This window comes from Sapajus apella, unplaced genomic scaffold (genome assembly GCF_009761245.1).
Source record: "Sapajus apella isolate SASKATOON/1434 unplaced genomic scaffold, GSC_monkey_1.0 scaffold4, whole genome shotgun sequence".
In the NCBI taxonomy this organism is placed as follows: Eukaryota; Metazoa; Chordata; class Mammalia; order Primates; family Cebidae; genus Sapajus; species Sapajus apella.
In genome coordinates this window covers 40,296,919-40,312,090 of record NW_022436944.1, presented here as the reverse complement: position 1 = coordinate 40,312,090, position 15,172 = coordinate 40,296,919, and the positions used below count along the sequence as shown (strand labels likewise).

The window sequence follows — 15,172 nt, the reverse complement described above, 5'->3', positions numbered from 1 at the left end:
CTGAGAATGAGAGAGGAGGAGGGTATGATGAGGGCTAAAGGAAAGAATGAGAAAGGAGAACTGATTTAGAGTGAGGCCGTGAGTTGACTAGAAAACATAGGATTGAAAGCCCTCTTGAATTTTGTAATTATAAATTTAAAATGAGACTGGTCACTTGGTTTTGTGTTTTTCTGCAGTTGGTTTTCTTCATCTGCAATGATGTGACTTTGGATCTGGGATAAATGGAGATTTAGATTTGACTAGGGCCGGAATTTTACCTGCTGAATAAAATGGTGGGAGGGAGGTGCGAAGTTGAATTTATGCAAGAAAATAGTTCTAGTGACGTGCCATGGAGACTAAGATCTGTCAGGAAGAAGTTCAGAAATGAGATGGTACTAAAAAAATGGCAGGGATAATGAATCAGGCCATTCCTATGGGTCAAAAGTTGTAGAGGAATACTAAAAAAAAATAAACTAGAAAAATAAATAAAAATTAACATAAAAAAAAGAAAAAGAAAAATAAGAGTTGGTGATCAGTGGAATGCTTGCAAATGAGATTCTGCAGGTGGTAGAGAAGTTGGTAATAAAATCTAGGATATGATAATGGGCCTGCGTGACTGAAGTAGGTGGAGAACAGGTTCACTGAAGAAAGGGAGTTCAAGTGAGAAGTCGATGTTAGGTAGATGAATCACATGCAGGACACTGATATCACCAAGAAAGATGACAGGGAAGGTAGCAGAGACAGAGAGAGTGACCCAGGTTATATATACCTTTGAAATCATGATGAAAGCTATACACAATATTATTTTAGAAAAATGCATATATGCATATATTTTGACCATATGATATTAAATCTTCCTATCCCCCATGGATAGAGCTGTAGGCCAGGTGAATATTCAAATAGCTTTTAACTTCAAATTTATCCTCAGGTAGATTTACTATCTGCCTCTGTTATCCATCCATCAATCATCCATCCATCCATCCATCCACCCGTGTGACTAATTGCTGCTTATCTGTGCTTTGGTTAAATACTCTTTTCGGGAGAATCTTGTTCTTTGAATGGCGTGGCAAAGAAACGTGATTTCCCGTTTTAACGGTAGGGGGCACCCTAGCATTTCCAAACTTAGCGATGAACCTTAGCCAACTGTGTGAAATAACTGCAGCCGAAAAGAGGATGTTAAACTGGAGGAAGGAGATCACCACCACACTTTGCAAAATCCAGGATGATCTATGCACTTGCTTTTTAAAAATTATTATTTAGTGGCAGTAATTAGGCTGAAAAGGCACATTTTAAAATAGTACTAGTAACCTCGAGAGGAGATTCGCTTGGATCATACAGTGTCATCTCTCAGCAGACAAGTAAAACAGTGTGAAATACTCAGGTGAGATATAAATAAATATCCAAATATATCACCATGTTCTCACCTAAACTATGTTTCTGTACTGTTCAGGATAGTCTTGTTAATAGAATATATTGAACCTATAAAAAGTTTAAAAAACTGCTGTTTCCTAGCTCAGGCAAATAAACTTAATACATTTTGTTCACAACATGGTTAACAAACCAAGGAACTTGTTGGAAATATTATATGAGCCAATAAAGGGTAATTTTATTTTATGTAATAACCACTTATGAAAGCTCACCATGGCTTGACGTGAAGAGCTGGGCCAGTTAGAGGTTAACACCCCAATCATAAAGCAACAATGAGGATAGACTTGAAGGGCATTTCTTCTATTATACAACATTTACAGTAATAACCTTGTAAAAAATAATGGGATCTATTTAAAGCTCATTTATTTCCCAGCTAAGTGGCAATTTCCCATCACTCAAAATGCTAATACTTCCTCCTGAAACCCTAGGGATAATGCAATTCGTGTGTGTTCATTAAAAAAAGCCAGTTAAAATAAGCAGGTGATTTTGTTTTAATAATATCTGTCCTGCCAGCAATAAGACAGTCTCAGTTGCAAATAAATATATCAACAAACAGATTTTCTTTAAAGCACATGGGGTCTCATATCATTCCCAAATTAGCCAATTAGCATGATGCTATTGGAAGAGCTAATTAAAAAGTTCATTTAGACTAAGAAATGTTTCCTGAGAGTAATCTGGAGCTTATAGCTCTTATTTCACCTGTAATTACTCTGCCTGATTTTCTACTATGTATATAGAGGTGAACGCACCTTCACCGGAGCAGAGGAAAAGCCTTTGTCATTCTCTTGGAATGATTTATATATATTAATACCTTGAACTGATCAACATACACTTATCTCTTTAAAAAGGCACTGCCCGTACCTAGTCTCTCAGTTGTTAGGTGATGGTTAGCTAGTAATTTAGACTGAGTGCAAATTCTATCTTTGTTCAAAGATACAGCCTGTAGTTTGTCCTGTTGAAATATTTTCCTGATTAGAATCTTTGGTCAGTAGAAAATTCATCAACTCCTGCAGCAAATATGCTTATCTGAATTACTGAGATTTACAGATATACTAGTACATCCATTATTGAAAAAGAACAATAAAAATTGAAAAACAAAAATTTTGCTAGGAGGAAGTGTGAATTGGGGAGAATAGGGGATGAATAAATTTATATTTGATATCCTCTAAGCTAGTGTGCTCCTATTTAAAACAGTATTGGAAGTTCTGGCCACGCCAATCAGGCAAGAAAAAGAAAAAAAAAGGCACTCAAATAGGAAGAGAGAAAGTCAAATTATCTCTGCTTCCAGATGACATGATTGTATATTTAGAAAACCCCATCGTCTCGGCCCAAAAACTCTTTAAGCTGTTAAGCAAATTCGGCAAAGTCTCAGGATTCAAAATCAATGTGCAAAAATCACAAGCCTTCATATGCACCACTAATAGATAAACAGAGAGCCAAATCATGAGTAAACTCTTAGTCAAAATTGCTACAGAGAGAATAAAATACCTAGGAATACAACTTACAAGGGATGTGAAGGACCTCTTCAAGGAGAACTACAAACCACTGCTCAAGGAAATAAGAGAGGACACAAACAAATGGAAAAACATTCCATGTTCATGAATAGGAAGAATCAATATTGTGAAAATGGCCATACTGTCCAAGTAATTTATAGATTCTATGCTATTCCTATCAAACCACCACTGACTTTATTCACAGAATTAGAAAAAACTACTTTAAATTTCATATGAAACCAAATAGAGCCCATATAGCCAAGACAATCCTATGCAAAAAGAACAAAGCTAAAGGCATCATGCTACCTGACCTCAAACTATACTACAAAGCTGCAATAACCAAAACAAACTGTTCTGTTCCATTAGTCTGTTCCATTGGGTCCAGTACCAAAATAAATATATAGACCAATGAAACAGAACAGAGGTCTCAGAAATAACACCACATGTCTACAACCACCTGATCTTTGATAAACCTGACAAAAAAAATCAATGGGGAAAGGATTTTCTATTTAATAAATGGTGTTGGGAAAACTGGCTAGCTATATGCAGAAAACTGAAACTGAACTCCTTCCTTACACCTTATACAAAAATTAACTCAAGATGGATTAAAGTTTTAACGTAAGACCTAAAACCATAAAAACTCTAAAAGAAAACCTAGGCAATACCATTCAGGACATAGGCATGGGCAAAGACTTCATGATGAAAACATCAAGAGCAATTGCAACAAAAGCGAAAATTGACAAATGGGATCTAATTAAACTAAAGAGATTCTACACAGCAAAAGAAACTATCATTACAGTGAACAAGCAACCTACAGAATGGGAGAAAATTTTTGCAATCTATTTATCTGACAGAGGGCTAATATCCAGAACTTAATATAAGGAACTTAAACAAATTTACAAGAAAAAAAGCAAACAACCCCATCAAAACATGGATGAAGGATATGAACAGATCCCTCTCAAAAGAAGGCATTTATGTGGCCAACAAACATATGAAAAAAAAGGTCATCATCATTGGTCATTAAAGAAATGCAAATCAAAACCACAATGATATACCATCTCACACTAGTTAAAATGGTGATCATTAAAAAGTCAGGAAACAACAGATGCTGGAGAGGATGTGGAGAAATAGGAATGCTTTTACACTGTTGGTGGGAGTGTAAATTAGTTCAATCATTGTGGAAGACAGTGTGGCAATTCCCCAAGTATTTAGAACCGGAAATACCATTTGATCCAGCAATCCCATTACTGGGTATATACTCAAAGGATTATAAATAATTCTACTATAAAGACACATGCACATGTATGTTTATTGTGGCACTATTCACAATAGCAAAGACTTGGAACCAACCCAAATGCCCACCATTGATAGACTGGATAAAGAAAATGTGGCACATATGTGCCATGGAATACTATGGAGACATAAAGGAGAATGAGTGTATGCCCTTTGCAGGAACACGGATGAACCTGGAAACCATCATTCTCAGCAAACTAACACAGGAACAGAAAACCAAACACTGTATGTTCTCACTCAGAAGTGGGAGTTGAACAATGAGAACATATGGGCACAGGGAGGGACCCATCACATACTGGGGCCTGTCAGGGGGTGGGAGACTAGGGGAGGGATAGCATTAGGAGAAATACATAACGTAGATGATGGTTTGATGGGTGCAGAAAACCATCATGGCACATGTATACCTATGTAACAAAACTGCATGTTCTGCACATGTATCCCAGAACCTAAAGTATAATAAAAAAAGAAGAAAACCAGTAGAAAAACAGGAATATCATAGGATATACAAAAAATGAAAATAAAAATCCATTCATCTGTTGTTGGACACCTAAGTTGATTCCATATCTTGGCCTTTTCTTTATTTATTAAGGCAATCATCTAGTTTTTGTCTTTAGTTCTCTTTATTTGATGAATCACATTTAATGCTTTTTTAATGTTAAACCATCCTTGCATCCCAGGGATGAAGCCTAGCTAATCATCGTGGATTAGCTTTTTGATGTGCTGCTGGATTTGGTTTGCCAGTATTTCGTTGAGGATTTTTGCATTCATGTTTATCATGGATATTGGCTTGACTTTTTCCTTTTTTTGTTGTTTTTCTGCCAGGTTTTGGTATCAAGATAATGCTGGCCTCACAGAATGAGTTGGAGAGAAATCCTTCCACTTCAATTTTTGGAATCGTTTCTGTAGGGATGGTACTAGGTCTTCCTTGTACATTTGGCAGAATTTGACTGTGAATCAGGTGCTGGGCATTTTTTTCTTTTTTGGTTGGTAGGCTATTTATTATTACTGATTCAATTTCGGAGCTCATTATTGGTCTGTTCAGGGAGTCTGTTTCTCCCTGGCTCAGACTTGGGAGAATATATGTGTCCAGGAATTCATCCATTTCTAGTTTATATTTGTGGGGTTGCTCATAGTAATTTCTGATGGTTGTTTTTATTTCTGTAGGGTCAGTCGTAACATTCTCATCATTATTTCCATTTGTGTTTATTTGGCTCTTTTCTCTTTTTTTCTTTAAAATTTTTTTTATTATATAACATTTAAAAAAACATTTTCATAGAATTCATTTTCACATTAGAGATTCCCATAGTGTGAAAATAACAATTTATTACTTTTAGTTTTATATTTGTGGACAGATTGTTTTAGAACAAGTAGAACACATTTGAGAATTAAGTCTCAGTTTATAATTTATAATATTTTGATACATCTACAAGGGGAACGTTGCCACTAAATGGAATTTCTCTATATTCAGAAGCACTTCAAGCTTTTCTTCCTAGGATTTAGAAATTTATAATGTGAGATATCAGCATTTCCTAAATTTAAAATTTCCCTAGTATATGTAGCCATCAGCAGGTGGTATCTACTGAATAGAGAGGGAAGTTTTTGAAAATTAAACACTGTCTAATTCTCTGCAAAGTTTTTATTTATGAATTAACAGTATTTCCATTTGTCCATTATTCCCAGGGCAAATATGAAAGTTTAATTATGTATTAATAGTAATAAAACTGGATTCTCTTTAAGAGATTGATAAATTAAAAGGCAAATGCTCATATATCATGTATAGTTGTACTATGAGTCTCATGAAAAGTGGGGAGGCAACCCCATTAACTCACCAGAATACAGAACTCAGTCTCACAACTTCTTAGACATAATTCCTCTCAAATCTTTTCCTCAAAGGTTAAATTCTGAAAATAATCTTGTGATTAAGAGAAGAAGACTGTCTACCAATGGACTTATCTGTTACTTCTTCCTTATTGTGAGTTGAATGGCATGACAAAGCAGAAGCAAAGAGGCATACGTCGATTCTTCAAAGTATGAAGTCAAAGCACTGACCAAAGGTCAGTGCTTCCTACCATCACTGGTCATTAGAGAAATGCAATCAAAACCACCTTGAGATACCATCTCATGCCAGTTACAATGGTGATCATTAAAAAATCAGGAGACAACAGATGCTGGAGAGGATGTGGAGAAATAAGAACACTTTTACACTGTTGGTGGGAATGTAAGTTAGTTCAATCATTGTGAAAGACAGTGTGGCAATTCCTCAAGGATCTCGAACTAGAAATACCATTTGACCCAGCAATCCCATTACTGGGTATATACCCAAAGGATTATAAAACTTTCAACTATAAAGACACATGCACACGTATGTTTTTTGCAGCACCGTTGACAATAGCAAAGACTTGGAACCAACCCAAATGCCCATCAAAGATAGACTGGATAAAGAAAATGTGACACATATACACAATGGAATACTATGCAGCCATAGTAAAGGATGAGTTCATGTCTTTTGCAGGGACAAGGATGAAGCTGGAAACCATCATTTTTAGCAAACTGACACAAGAACAGAAAACCAAAAACTGAATGTTGTCATTCATAAGTGGGTGTTGAACAATGAGAACACATGGACACAGGGAGGGGAACATCACACACTGGGACCTGTCTGGAGGTGGGGGTGTTAGGGGAGGGATAGCAGGGGGTGGGGAGATTGGGGAGGGCTAACATTAGGAGAAATATCTAATGTAGATGACAGGGGAATGGATGCAGCAAACCACCATGGTATGTGTATACCTATGTAACAAACCTGCACGTTCTACACATGTACTCCAGAACTTAAAGTAGAATAATAAGAAAAGAAAACAAATGAACAAAACCCCCAAAAAGTCAGAGCTTCCACAGCATTACAACAGCTTTGCAGATGTCCACATCATGATAGCTGAAATAGCAAAGCCCAGCAAAAGTTAAAGCTGCAAGTGCCAAAAGCCCTGCCTTGGCAGCTTTCTGTGAGGCATCCCCATGAACACAGTAACAACTTGTCCAAAGCCCCAGTGACCATGAAGAGTGAGGGTTCCAGCCAGGGAGCAGTCCATTGCAGAGCAAGGATTCAAATAAGCAGCAAGAAGCAGACCCAGAAGCAAAACACTGACAACCCTCTCACTAGTCCAGTGGAGAGATGGAGCTTTGGAACCAGAATGTGGCTCAGTGACAAGTGAGTGTGCTGCACTCCACACCATTCTTGGGTAGTTCAGTCCTGAAGAAATGCTGAGATCTGAGCAAGTCTGACTACTGGGGTTCACAGCAACAAAGCCAGGCCTCCTTGGGCACTGTAAAGGGCACTCAGCCTCCTGAGAACTGTCCTCTTGTTTCTGAGGGCTCAAGATCATCCACCAGCCCACTCTCTTTTTTTCTTAATTAATCTGGCTAATGGCCTGTTTTATTAACTTTTTCAAAAAAACAACTCCTGGGTTTATTGGTCTTTTGAATAGTTTTTTTGTGTGTCTCAGTTTCCCTCAGTTCTGCTCTAAGTTTTGTTGTTTTTTGTTTTATGCTAGCTTTGGGTTTGATTTGTTTTTGATTCTCTAATTCTTTCAATTGTTAACTTAGATTGTTAATTTGAGATATTTCTAACTTTTTGATGTGGGCATTTTAGTGCTATGAGTTTCCCTCTTAACACTGGCTTAGCTGTGCCCTAGAGATTCTGGTATATTGTATGTTGTTCTCATTATTTTCATAGAACATCTTGATTTCTGTCTTAATTTCATTATCTAACCAAATGTCATTCAGGGGCATGTTGTTTAATTTCCATGTAATTGTATGGGTGTGAGCGATTTTAATTGTGTTGACTTCTATTTTTATTGTGCTATGATCTGAGAGTGTGTTTGGTATGATTTTGGTTCTTCCATATTTGTTCAAGGTCATTTTATGCCTAATTATATGGCCAATTTTGGAGCGTTATGTGGCAATGAGAGAAATATATATCTTGTTGTTTTTGGTGGAGACTTCTCTAGAGGTCTATCAGATCCATTTGGTCCAATTCTGAGTTTAGGTCCTGAATATCTGTTAATTTTCTGCCTTGATGATCTGTCTAATATTGTCAGTGGAGTAGTGAAGTCTTCTACTATTATTATGTGGGAATCTATGTCCCTTTGTAGAACTTTCTTTATGAACCTTGGTGCTCCTGTGTTGGATGCACATATATTTAGAATAGATGATCGTCTTCCTCCTCCTCCTCCTCCTCCTTCTTCCTTTTCCTCTTCCTCCTTCTTCTTCCTTTTCCTCTTCCTCCTCTTCTTCCTCTTCTCCTTTCCTTCTCCTTCTTCTTCTTTTGAGACAGAGTCTTGCTCTGTCACCAGGCTGGAGTGCAGAGGCATGATCTTGGCTCACTGCAACCTCTGCCTCCCAGGTTTGAGCCATTCTCCTGCCTCAGCCTCAGCCTCCTGAGTAGCTGGGATTACAGGCACACACCACAACACCTAGCTAATTTTTGAATTTTTAGTAGAGATGAGGTTTCACCATGTTGGTCAGGATGGTTTTGATCTCTTGACCTTGTGATCTGCCTGCCTCAGCCTCCCAAAGTGCTGGGATTACAGGCATGAGCCACTGTGCCTGGCCAGGTCTTCTTTTTGAATTGAACTCTTTGCCATTATGTGATGCCTTCCCTTGTCTTTTTTATTTTTTATTTTTTTTAACTTTGTTGGTTTGAAACCTGTTTTTGAGTGAAATTAGGATTGCAACACCTGCTTTTTTCTGTTTTCTATTTGCTTAGTAGATTTTATTCCATCTTTTTATTTTGAGTCTATGTGAGATGGATTGCTTGAAGACAGTATATCCCTGGGTCTTGGTTTTTTATCCAGATTGCTACTCTGTGCCTGTTAAGTGGCATTTAGCTCATTTACATTTAAGGTTAGTATTTGTATTTGTGGATTTGATCCTGTCATTTTGCTGTTAGCTGGTTATTAGGTTGCCTTTGTGCGGTTGCTTTACAGTAACACTGGTCTATATGTTTACATGTGTGTTTGTATCATTAATAGCAGGTAGTGGTCTTTCTTTTCATATTTATTGCTCCTTTTAAGATCTCTTATAAGGCAGGTCTGCTGGTAATGAAGTCCTTCAACATTTGCTTTTCTGAAAAAGATCTTACTTCTCCTTCACTTAGGAAGCTTAGTTTGGATGGATATTAAATTTTTGATTGAAATTTTTTTTCTTTAAGAATGTTGAATATAATCCCCCAATCTCTTCTGGCTTGCAGGCTTTCAGCTGAGTGGTCGGCTCTTAGCCTGATAGGAATTCCTTTGTAGGTGACCTACCCTTTCACTCTAGCTGCCTTTAACATTCTTTCTTTCATTTTGGCCTGCCTTGGAAAACCTGATGATTATGTGTCTTGGGGTTGACCTTCTTATGTAGAATCTTGCAAGAGTTTGCTGTATTTTCTGAATTTGACTTTTGGCCCCTCTAGCAATGTTGGGGAACTTTTCATGGACTATATCCTGAAATATATTTTCCAAGTTGTTTGTTTTCTCCTTCTCCCTTTCAGGGATGCCAATGATTCATAGATTTGACCTCTTTACATAGTTCCATAGTTCTCAGAAGTTTTGTTCATTCCTTTTTATTTCTTTTATTTAGTTTGGTCTGACTGCCTTATTTCAGAGAACCAGTCTCAAGTTCTGATATTTTTTCTTCAGTTTGGTTTGTTCTGCTGTTATTACTCAATTGCACTGTGAAATTCTTGTATTGTGTTATTCAGCTCTGTCGGCTCATTAGGTTCTCTTTTGTACCAACTATTTCATCCTTCAGCTCCTATATCACTTTATTGTGATTCATATTTTTCTTGGATTGGGTTTTGCCCTCCTCTTGAATCTCAGTGATCTTTGTCTCTATCCACAGTCTCAATTCTTTTTCTGTCATTCCAGCCAGTTTAGTCTGGTTAAGAATTCTTGTTAGAGAATTGGTGTAGTTATTTGGAGGACATATGACCTTTTGGCCATTTGAGTTACCAGAGTTCTTCTGTTGGTTCTTTCTCATCTATGTCTATGGGTGTTCCTTTAACTGCAGTGTAGATTTAGTACAGTCAATAGACTTCTTTTCCGGATGTTTTAACTGGGCTAAAACTTGGCATAGAGTTTTATTTGGAGCTGACTTCTTGTCTCTGGTTGTAGATGAGGATATGTTAGTGAGGTATTTTTGGTGTTGAAGCTTTGGGTTGTGATCCAGCAGGTAACACTTAAGCTATTGGCCAATGGGTAGGCTCTTGTTTGGTTGTGTGGCTTCCATATGTTTCCTCATAGTTGCAGTTATGTTCCTTCTCAGTGCTCTGAAAGTGTGGCTTCCTCTCCCCCTTGAGTGCTGGCTGTAGTTCATGACTTGGTACTCTTGGGCTGTCCACTGCAGCTCTGGGGTTATCTCAGTGTTTATGTTCTTTCCCTAGCTTAGCGGCAGCACAGAAAGAGGTCTTAGTAGTGGTTGTGGCTGAGGGTTGTTTGCTTGACTCTTGGGGGCTCCATCCCAGAGAGATGCAAGTTAGTAATCACTCAGTGCTGTTGGCCCAAGATGAAGAGTTTCTACTGTGGACCCAAGCCAGGGGTTACCTATCTGGTGATAAGCCATGGGGTGTGTGTGGGACCAACGTGAGATGGACTGGCCTCCTCTCCTTGAGCTGACTGCAGCTTGTTGGAGGTGTAGATAGGGCACTTAGGATAGTTGTTCCTTTGTTTGTTCAAGAGTGTGAAGAGCAGTTCTACTGCAGAGGCAGTGGCAGAGAGGCTTCCAATTGTTCCTGGAGGCTCTGTCCAGAAAGTTGCTGAGTTGGAATTGGCATAGTAGCTCTGGTGGTGGGTGGCTGGAGGCCCAGGCCTGGAGGCCCTGCCCAGTGAGAAGACATGGGAACAGCCACCCATGTAACAGTCTTGCCAATTTTCATAGGGCTGCTGTGGTATGCTTGGGGACCACTCCAGTCCCTAGTTACCTTGGATTTTTCAGAACCTGGTGGTGTCAACAGTGAAGGCTGCAAAACAGTACAAATGCCAGCCTATCCCTTTCTCTGGGAGTTTTGGAGGTATAGACCTGCTGCTGGCCCCGCTGCTGGCTTCCAGAATTTTTGCTGGAAGAATTTGACATAGAGCTAGGCTAACAGTGATTGTGAGACTCCATTTACTTTTAATACACATTGTAATTCCAAAGCTGCTAAAGTATGAAGAAACTTGCATCATTGACATGATAAAGTATGATAGTCAGGAAGGTGACATAGTGATACTTGGATTCAGATTGAGATCTGAAAGATGCTGGCCGTACCTTAGTGAAAAGAACATTCCAGCCAAAGGCAGAAACACATGCAAAGGGCCTGAAAAGGGGGAAACACAAAGTATAGGGGACTGAAGGGCACTGGCATAGCTGGAACATAGATGGAGGGAGTGTGGTAGTGGGTGAAATTGAAGAGGTAGACCAAGGTGAGCCCTCACATGTTCTAGGTCATGTGAAATAGTTTTGTCCAGATTCTAACAGAAATAGGTAGCCTCATATGTTTGAGGATGGGGAAGAAGTTTGAGAGAACCACGTTTGAGTTTAGAAACAATGATTTTGGGTAAAGTAAAGAAAAGAGATTGAAGGTGAATGGAGGTTTAGTGTGTGATGCTTACATTTAACCCTTACTGAAGACTTTCTTCTTTGCAATAAGGATATCCCAGAAAGACTGAGGTCCACTTTGGACTTGACTATCTGAAAAGGAATGGTCATCGCATATTGAAGGTCCAGAGTGTCAATGTGCCAGGAGGTCACTGGTAGATCTTAAAGGTAGAATTTTGGCATTTTTGTAGTATATTTTATAAGACATTACTTGACACATTTTTCCTCCTTAAGTGAGCAGCTAAAAAGCCATGTTTTTGAACGACATTTTTATAGCACAGATGAAAATGCTTTCTTTAAATTCCTACCTGTCTTATTTTAAAATAAAAACCTACTGAAATTCAGTGACTAGGTCTGGTTTTACAGTAAGAGAAAGGTAGGGTGCTCTCTCAGTGACTGAATTTTCTATGGTTGATCTTTTTGCAGATGCCCCATATCTGGCTTTTAAAATTTCTCAGGAGTATTTTATTTTTAAATTCTAAATATAGTGCCAAAAAGAGTGACTTACAAATGGACCTAAAAGACATTTATAGAATATTTCATCCAACAGCTGCAGAATACACATTCTTTTCATCAGCACATGGAACATTCTCCAGGATAGACTATATGTTAGGCCAAAAAAATAGGTCTCAACAAGTTAAAAAGTGTCAAAATTATATCAAGCATCTTTTCTGATCACAATAGAATAGAACTAGAAGTCAATAACAAAATAAACTTTGGAAACTACACAAATACATGAAAATTAACCAATATGCTGCTGAACAACAAATGGGTCAATAAATAAATTAAGTAGAAAATTTAGACATGTCTTGAAGCAAATGAAAATGGAGCACAACATACCATGACCTAAGTGATACAGCAAAAGTGGTACTAAGAGGGAAGAAGTTTATAGCAACAAATGCTTACATAAAGAAAAGCAGACTTGAAATAAACAACCTAACAATGTACAAGAAAATAAAAAAGCAAGAACAAACCAAACCCCAAATTAGTAGGAATAATAAATATCAGAGCAGAAGTAAATGAGATTGAGATAAAATGTACAAAAGTTTAAGAAAATAAAAATTGTTTTTGAAAAGATAAAATTGGCAAACCTTTAGCTAGACTGAGAAAATAAGAGAGATCAAATAAAGAAATCAGAAATGAAAAAGGAAACATTACAACTGATAATCACAAAAATACAAAGGATCATTAGAGACTATTATGAACAACTACATGCCAAAAAGTTGAAAACCTAGAAGAAATGGATAAATTCCTGGAAACATACAGCCTACCAAGATCAAACCATAGAAAACCTGAGCAGACCAATATTGAGAAATGAGATCAGAGCAGTAATAAAAAGTCTCCCAATAAAGAAAAGCTCAGGACCTAATGAAGTCACTGCTGAATTCTATCAAACATTTGAAGAAGAACTACTACTAATTCTCCTCAAACGATTTACAAGATTGAAGAAGAGATAACACTTCCAAATTTATTATATGAAGCCAATATTACCCTAATACCAAAACCAAAGACACCACAAAAAAAGGAAACTCTAGGCCAATATATCTGATGAATATTGATGCAAATATCCTCATCAGAATACTAGCAAACCAAATTAAATAACAAACTAAAAAGATCATTCACCATGATCAAGTGGGATTCATCCTCAGGATGCAAAAGTAATTCAACATATTCAAATTAATATATATGATATAACACATGAACAGAATCAATGATTAAAGTCAGATGATCAATGATCATTTCAGTAGATGCAGAAAAATTATTCAATAAAATTCAACATCCTCTCATGATAAAAAACCCTCAACAAATTGGGTATATAAGGAACATACCTCAATACTACAAAGGTCATATGTGACAAACCCATAGCTAACATCATACTGAATGGGGAAAAGTCGAAAGCTCGTTTTAGAACTGAAACAAGACAAGGACGCCCCCTGTCACCACTCTTTTTCAACATAGTACTGGAAGTCTTAGCCAGAGCAATCAGATAAAAGAAAGAAACAAAAGTATTCAAATTGGAAAGGAAGAAGTCAAGTTATCCTTGTTTGCAGATAACATGATCTTATATTTCAAAAAACCGAAAGACTCCACCAAAACACTTTTAGAACTGATAAATGAATTAGTAAAGTTGCAGGATACAAAATCAACACACAAAATCAGCAGTGTTTCTACATCCTTAGAGCAATTGATGTGAAAGAGATATCAAGAAAGCAATCCCATTTGCTACAGCTACAAAAAATACAACATGGGAGTATATTTAATCAAAGAAGTAAAAGATGTCTTCAAGGAAAACTATAAAATACTGATGAAAGAAATTGAAAAAGACACAAAAATGAAAAAAAAAATCTGTTGGAACAATTAATGTCATTAAAATATCTATACTACCCCAAGTGATCTATAGACTCGAAATGATTCCTATCAAACTACCAATGTCATTCTTCACAGAAATTGGAAGAGCAATCCTAAAATTCGTGTGAACTCACAAAAGACTCCAAATAGCCAAAGCAATATTAAGCAAAGAGAACAAAGCTTGAGGCATCACACTACAAGATTTCAAGTTACACTACAAAACATTGTAACGGAAACAGCATGGTACTAGCATAAAAACAGACATATAGACCGTTGAACAGGATAGAAAACCCAAAAATAAATCCATGTATTTACAGCCAACTTATTTTTGACAAAGGTGCCAAGAATGTACATTGGGGAAAAGACAGTGTCTTTAATGAATCTAGGACATTTTTTTTAATGAATGCTGGGAAAACGGGATACCCATATGCAGAATAATGAAACTAGATCTCCATCTTTCAGCATATACAAAAATCAACTCAAAATGGATTAAAGACCTGAAACTATGAAGGTTCTGAAACTATGAAACCATTGAAAGAAAACACTGGGGAAATGCTGCAGGACATTTGTCTGAGCAAGGACGTTTTTTGCATAAGATCTCAAAAGCATATATAAGAATAACAAAAGCAGACAAATAGGATTATAACAAGCTAGAAAAACTTCTGCACAGCAAAGGAAACAATTAGCAAAGTGAAGAGAAAACAGACCAAATGGGATAAAATATTTACAAACTATCTATCTGACAAAAGACTAACAACCAGAGTATATAAGGAAGTCAAATAACTCAGTAGCAAAAACAAAAATATAATGGAATATTATTCAGCCATAAAAAGAATGAAATCCTAGGCCGGGCGCGGTGGCTCAAGCCTGTAATCCCAGCACTTTGGGAGGCCAAGGCGGGTGGATCACAAGGTCAAGAGATCGAGACCATCCTGGTCAACATGGTGAAACCCCGTCTCTACTAAAAATACAAAACATTAGCTGGGCATGGTGGCGCGTGCCTGTAATCCCAGCTA

At 37.3% G+C, this 15,172-nt stretch overlaps 1 pseudogene; it reads right to left on the bottom strand.

The window, feature by feature from the left end:
• Positions 1 to 7,073: 7,073 nt before the first annotated feature.
• On the bottom strand, positions 7,074 to 11,918 carry LOC116538141 (annotated as a pseudogene).
• Positions 11,919 to 15,172: the final 3,254 nt, after the last annotated feature.